Genomic DNA, 6,329 nt, shown 5'->3' with positions numbered 1-6,329 from the left:
TTTCCGGCTCAAAATTTCATCCTTCCTCACATTTTTTGTAATTGAGACTACAATGAATGTAACATGTACACAGCTTTGTCTTTGTATGGTTCTGAAAATGTACTGTGAAGTTACTCCAAGAGCAGATTTCATGATCAGTTCTTTGAAGAAAATGTCAGCATTTGTTCTGTTCGTGGTATAGTGGGGAAGGGGGATAAGCTGTTAGCTGAGGCCTTGGTGAAGTGATACGTCTGTCTCAGTATTACTATACTACTGCTAAGAAGAATGTATTTTCGTATTCTCCTTGAAATAAGTTGCTTCTGCCTTGGTACATCAGAACTAATAGCAACTCTGTAGCATTCCCTACAGAAATGCCTAGAAAAAACACATTCAGTTGCATCAACAAAATCACTGTCACAAAGATGTAAGTCAGTCCATTTTAGTATCAGGCTTGACAGTAGTGGAAACATGAAGGTAAATGTAAGGTGCTACTATTTGTTATATACCCCTTTGACTACTAGTTTTACTTGACAAAGAAAATGGGGTCATTATGAAGTGCTCGTTATCTCCTGCAAATTCAACAGACGGATGAAGTTTACAGCTAGATAGCAGTTTGATAAAAAGCTGGATAAATCTTGGTAAGTTTGTAAGGGTCAAAGAGTCATACAAATGAGAGCATCTTGCTTTTTTTATGGATTATTGTGAGAATGAGTCAAAATCTGTCCTGGAGTGCCAGCGACCAAGGATTTCAGCGGTTGCCTGAATACAGCAGAACTGCGTTTGGTCTGTTTGAAACAATAACATTGACATTGGAAAGCATGATTATTTCAGAAAACTGTCCATATACAGTTTCCCAACTCTTGTGTCTTTAAGGGTTTCTTGCGTGTTTTTCATATGTTCCTTGCCCTAGGGCAAAAGCAACAGTGTTTTCATAAATATTTATGAGCATGATGATGGAACAAAAGGAGGAGTTGTAAGTTAGGTGGAATTTATTTTCTCCATATTCTTTTGGCAGCGAGGGCAGGGATATTTGAAAGAACAGTTCTCTAGATGCAGAAAACACAAAATAATAGTATTGTGGTTTACAAATTGAGAGGGACTTGGTGAGGAAGAAGAGACAAAGAGGTGTTCTTTTATCATGTGAACTTTGTGCTATATCAAGAGAAAGAAAAGATGTGACTTCATAGGATAGAGGGGAACGATTGGTTCAAATGAGAAGTGCAGGCAGGGGGTTCTGAACCCTTTAGAAAGTACTCATCTGAGCCTACAGACTTCTCAGATGTAAACAGCAAAATGAGTCAAGAAAAAAGAAAGGTGAAGATTCATATATTTCCTTTGCAGTTCCATGAGTAATTGCTTTCAGGATTCGGAACTTCTCAAGCTTAACAGTGGTTTCTGTCAGGACCTAGAAAATTTAACCAGAAAGTCTCATCTCTCAGAAAATAGTACTACATGAGAATCTGTACTTCAAAATGACATCCAAAACCTTAAAGTAAAATAAAAGTTTATGCTCTGTAAACCTTAAATGCATTGCAAGGCTGACATGTTGAGAACCAAATACATTAGTCTGACAAGTGTCAGTAGAGAGTCCTGGGCATCCTGGACAGAATATTTTGGGAGCTTCTCTGGAGGGATGGTGCTCAGTGTATCAGGATGATGAACACATTCTTGCTTGATTGTTACATTAATATTAAAAACAAAGTTATATACACAATGGAGACGTCTTTAAATGCCTGCCAAATAAATGGGAAGGGATCCAGGTTGTTGTGTTCAAAGTTAATATATCATCTATTCACCTTCTTGGGAATAAGAAATATTTTTAGGTCTTGGTTGAAATAATTTTTCATTTACAGAGATTGGAATAAAAATTCCTGTAAACTCAAGACAGCAAGGGAGAAGGTCTACAAAATACTGATAGTTACACAGTTCATGAATGACAAGACTACGCAGAAGAATACGAATAACTACAAGCAGGATCAGCATCAAATTGCACTCAAGTTGATTATATCAGTATGTAATATAAATATTGTAGCCATAATGTATATGAGAACAAGTGAGTTGAAGGAAAGGATGACAAGGTCATCCTCCACTGTATTTAAGAAGGATCCAAATGGGTGGTTGATTGGTTTAGTGTATGTTGGGGCCAATTATTAATACCTATTCTGATGCAAAAGCATCCAGAATTGCATGCTGGTTTTCACAGAGCAATCATATAGCATAATTGTCTGTACCAATTAGACACTTTAATCATATTTTTCCTGTTGGTTGAGCTTCAATAGATCAAGCTGATAAGTAGATTAAAGTCTTTTATGTGGCTTGTATACTGTCGGTGTCATGAATAATTTAATTATGGCTGCCTCCAGGACAAAGCTCTGAAATGTCAATTAAAAACTTTGAAAAGGGTTTTCTACATTATAGTGAGCGTTGATTCACAATGTCTAGACTTCCTGTTGTTGAGCTCGGTGAGATGGATACTGTTTTCCTTTAAAGAAGACAAAACTGGGGTGCCAAATTTTCTTGGTTTTATTAATTAAGAAAGCCTGTTGGTCAGTAATGTTTTTTATAGTGCTCTGAAAAATGCATATTATTGTGAAAGAGCACAGCAATCAGCCAGAATAGATGTATTCTTTGCTGACTTGCAAGTCAAAGTTTGTTAGTGGATTTTACTCCTGCTGTTAACCAACAAGGCTAGGATTTTGTTCATTGTTTCTAGCTGACGCCTTGCCTTCTTGACAATGGAGCTTTGAGGGAAAATCAGCTATACCACCCTCAGAAAGGACTCTGTGACAAAGAAAGAGAGAAACACTAAAAAGCATCACAGCCTGGAGTCCAGCTGGGAACATGGTGCTTCCATCTCCAAAGACCTCATCCTGTCAATTTCTCTCACCAAATCTATCAGCCTACTCAAAATTAGCAGGGAGAACTCCCCCTCTTACAGAGGCTATAATGTGTTCTGAGTCTTGAAGGGAAATGTTTTATTACACTTTCACATTGACAATATATCTTCTACTCAGCAGTGGTTCCTGACATGCTGTGCTACCGTATTGGCCTGTTAATGCTGAATTTTGCATAGCTGCCTGTTGTGCATTGTATTAAAGACACTTCAGATACTGTACTGAAAGGACACTGACTGTATGAAAAGGTCGTGAATTTTGTTTCCTGTTTTATTGGTGAAAACTGCTGATATCTCTCTGTGTAGAGGAGGAGATTGCTAGTACAGGAAGACTTGGCATTCTTTTAATGAAGGGAATTGTATGTATCTTACTGTGTGTCTTCAAGCAAGAGTCCAGTGCCCTTAGCACTTAAAATTGGCTGATGAGATGGAATTACTCAGAAGACTGATTTGCATCCTCCTCCTCCTCCTCAATTTAGGGATTTGTTCCATTTCAAAGGCAAGTCTGATTACCTCTAAAGCATATGAAACGAGTACCTTTTTTAATAGGCACAAATAACACGGTAACAGAACAAATAATGCAACGACTTCCAGGTTCACACAGAGGAGACAGTGAAGTAATATCATTCCTTTCCTTATGGAAGTCCTGAGGATCAGGGCTGACCCAGAAGTGTAAGTAAAACAAGGTCTTTGCTCACTTTTGCACATGCAGATACAATGCAATCCCTATGTAACCAGTTCTCCTCCCTTCATGCTTTCCCATGCCATATTGTCCCAGACTCCTACAAACAGGGAGCAGGATGCTAAGAAGGTACTCGTGCATACCTGCAAAATGAGCTAAATATTAGTTGTTGTCATCACTACCAAGCTTTGGTCACTTTTTTCTAGCATGTACCAGCGTATCTTGCAGAAATGACATCATGTATCATTCAGCTTTCGGTTCAGCTTCAGAAGAGAGGTGATGCATGCAGTCCTTTTGACGTGTTTGAGGAACTGACTGCCATCAACCCTTGCATTTGCCTCTCATTAAATGGCCAGTAAACTAGTGCCCCAGTATGCGCATGCTTGACAGTGCTATAAAATCCTAAATAGTCAACCATTATCATCAAATATTCCAAGATCTTCAGATATTTTTTGAAGTCATAGAGTGTTTTTTAGTAATTTTAATAATAAATAATTATGCTCTTTTAGTGCGCCTTATAGTTTTGAAATCCTTAATGTTCAAGCTTTCCCCTAGAAATGCAAACGCTAGAAAGCCTTTTTTCCCCTTTATGAGAGCCAAGATTTACAGGTTCCCAGGAGGTAAGATGTTAAGGAAAACATAAAATATTGTGAAGCATATGATAAAATCACCAGGGGAGCAGCCGTGCATGGGGTGGATCAGTGGTTCAGCTGAAGGAGGGTGTCATACTTCTGCCCTGCTTCAGTCCTGCTGTTAACCTCAGTGACATGGTTATAACTTCACTTGCTCCTCGAGTGAAGGTTTGGGCTTCACTCTAACGCTGGCTTCATTTGTGATCTTAGTCTTCTGTTACTAATGAGAAAACATAAGCATCATGCCATTCCATCGGGTTGTCCTACTTCATATAACCTCAGAACTCTTGACAGACATTTTTTATTTACATTATTCAGGAGAAAATGAATTGTTCTCCTTCCCTGAACAAATGTCACAGCTGTCGGATACACTAGAAAACTGAGGGACTTAACTTTGTGTAACAAATGTAAGTCCTGATGCAATCTGAGTTGGTAGACTGCTTCTGGTGCAGTTACTGGAGCAGTAGCCTCTGTTTCAATAAAGTACAGAGTCCTCACTAGTTCTTGTTGACAGTCTACTACAAATGTGAATAAAATCCTGTAGGCTCTGAATTAATCATTCCCACATTATTTGGCTTATTATATACCAAACTGACAGGCTGCTAGGCAGCTTGGATACAGATAAGGCAAAAATGTGGAAAGCGACAACTGCTCCATGTGTCAAAATTCTGTCGATGATCCTGTTTACAGGAAAATTTCTTCACATTAGAAAGTTCAAGTCTTACCTCATTCAGATACACAATAAAGCCTGATAAAATGTGCAGAGCTGATATGATCAAAACATATATTTGCAGAAATTATATTTTAAATATGGTTGCCAACAAGTAGAAGAGATCTTGGTACTGATGAAGAAAGAGTAATTCTTTTCCCTATTGATGACCCTGTGGATATATCTAAACTAAGGTTAAAGATAAAGAACATAAATAAAAGTGGCTAATCACAGGTTCTCAGTGGAGACAGAGTTTTTTCAAGCATGTTGGGTCCTCACAGAAGTTCATAAAAGCAAAGACAATGCAATGGATTTTGACCCATCAGAGCACACTGAATACTGCGTCTTTCCCTCAGTTGACTGGAAAATTAGTAGAAAATGACTGGTTCTCATTTACAAATCAAGACCAAAATGCAGCTTGTGTCTGTACATGGAAAAGGGGGAAAATCTGTAGAAGAATAATGATCCATCAGCATTGTAAGAAGTTCTCATTTAGTACTGTAAATAAATAATTATTTAATATCGGAATAAGACTGAGTTAATAATATTAAGTACGGAGACTCTTTTTTTCCACCCTATGATGTTTGACATGTAAAGCATTGCAAATGAATAAATGACCATGCCAGAGAGTCACTTCTATTGTCATGTCAAAAAGCTCTGCTGCTCTGTGTTTTTAAAGGGAAGCAGCATTGCAGAGAGCAGGAGAGTGGGGCAAACGGCCCATCGTCATTAGCAATCTTACAGGGACATTAAAAAAAAATAGATAAACTTTCTCAGATCAGACTTTCAGTGTCCCCTAGCAAAGGCCTGTCTTCACCCCTTCCAGACCAGACTATGGAGGTCCACTCATTTCAAAGTGAATTCGGTGCCTGAGGGTTACCCGCTAAACAAGGCAAAAAGCAATGATTGCAAAGAGTGGTCTTGAGTTATCAATGTACAGGGTGTGCTTTCAGGGCTAGTGAAAACTGCGTTTATTTTCCATGAGACAGTAATATCAAGCAGTAAAGAGAAATGAAGAGCATCCAAGAAAAAAATCTGCCTAGACATAAAGACAATCCAAGACTAAAAAAATGGCACGGGCCAAAACTGTTTGCAATAAATGTGAAATAAAAACAGCAAGTTAGACAATTGTAGCCAAGATAAGAAACATGCTGCTAGGCTTCCAAAAAAAAAAAAAAAAAAAAAAAACCCAACAAAAAAAAAGCCCTCAATATTTTGCAATTCTGCAAATTCTTCTCTGTTCTGTGAATTCTCCTCCAATCTGTTGGTAACGTGCAGAGAAATAGATCAGCGAATCTACCTCCAGAAAACATAGCTGGTGATTCAGAAAAAAAGATGAACTTCGAGATGCTGGAACTTAGGGCTTTGTAACAATAGAATACCAGTAAATGCATACGGTGTTGGGCGTTGGTGTCAAGGTTTTGGTGACGGGGG

This window comes from Egretta garzetta, unplaced genomic scaffold, assembly GCF_000687185.1.
Source record: "Egretta garzetta isolate BGI_Z169 unplaced genomic scaffold, ASM68718v1 scaffold293, whole genome shotgun sequence".
Classification (NCBI taxonomy): Eukaryota; Metazoa; Chordata; class Aves; order Pelecaniformes; family Ardeidae; genus Egretta; species Egretta garzetta.
Note: the sequence above shows the minus strand (reverse complement) of the source record.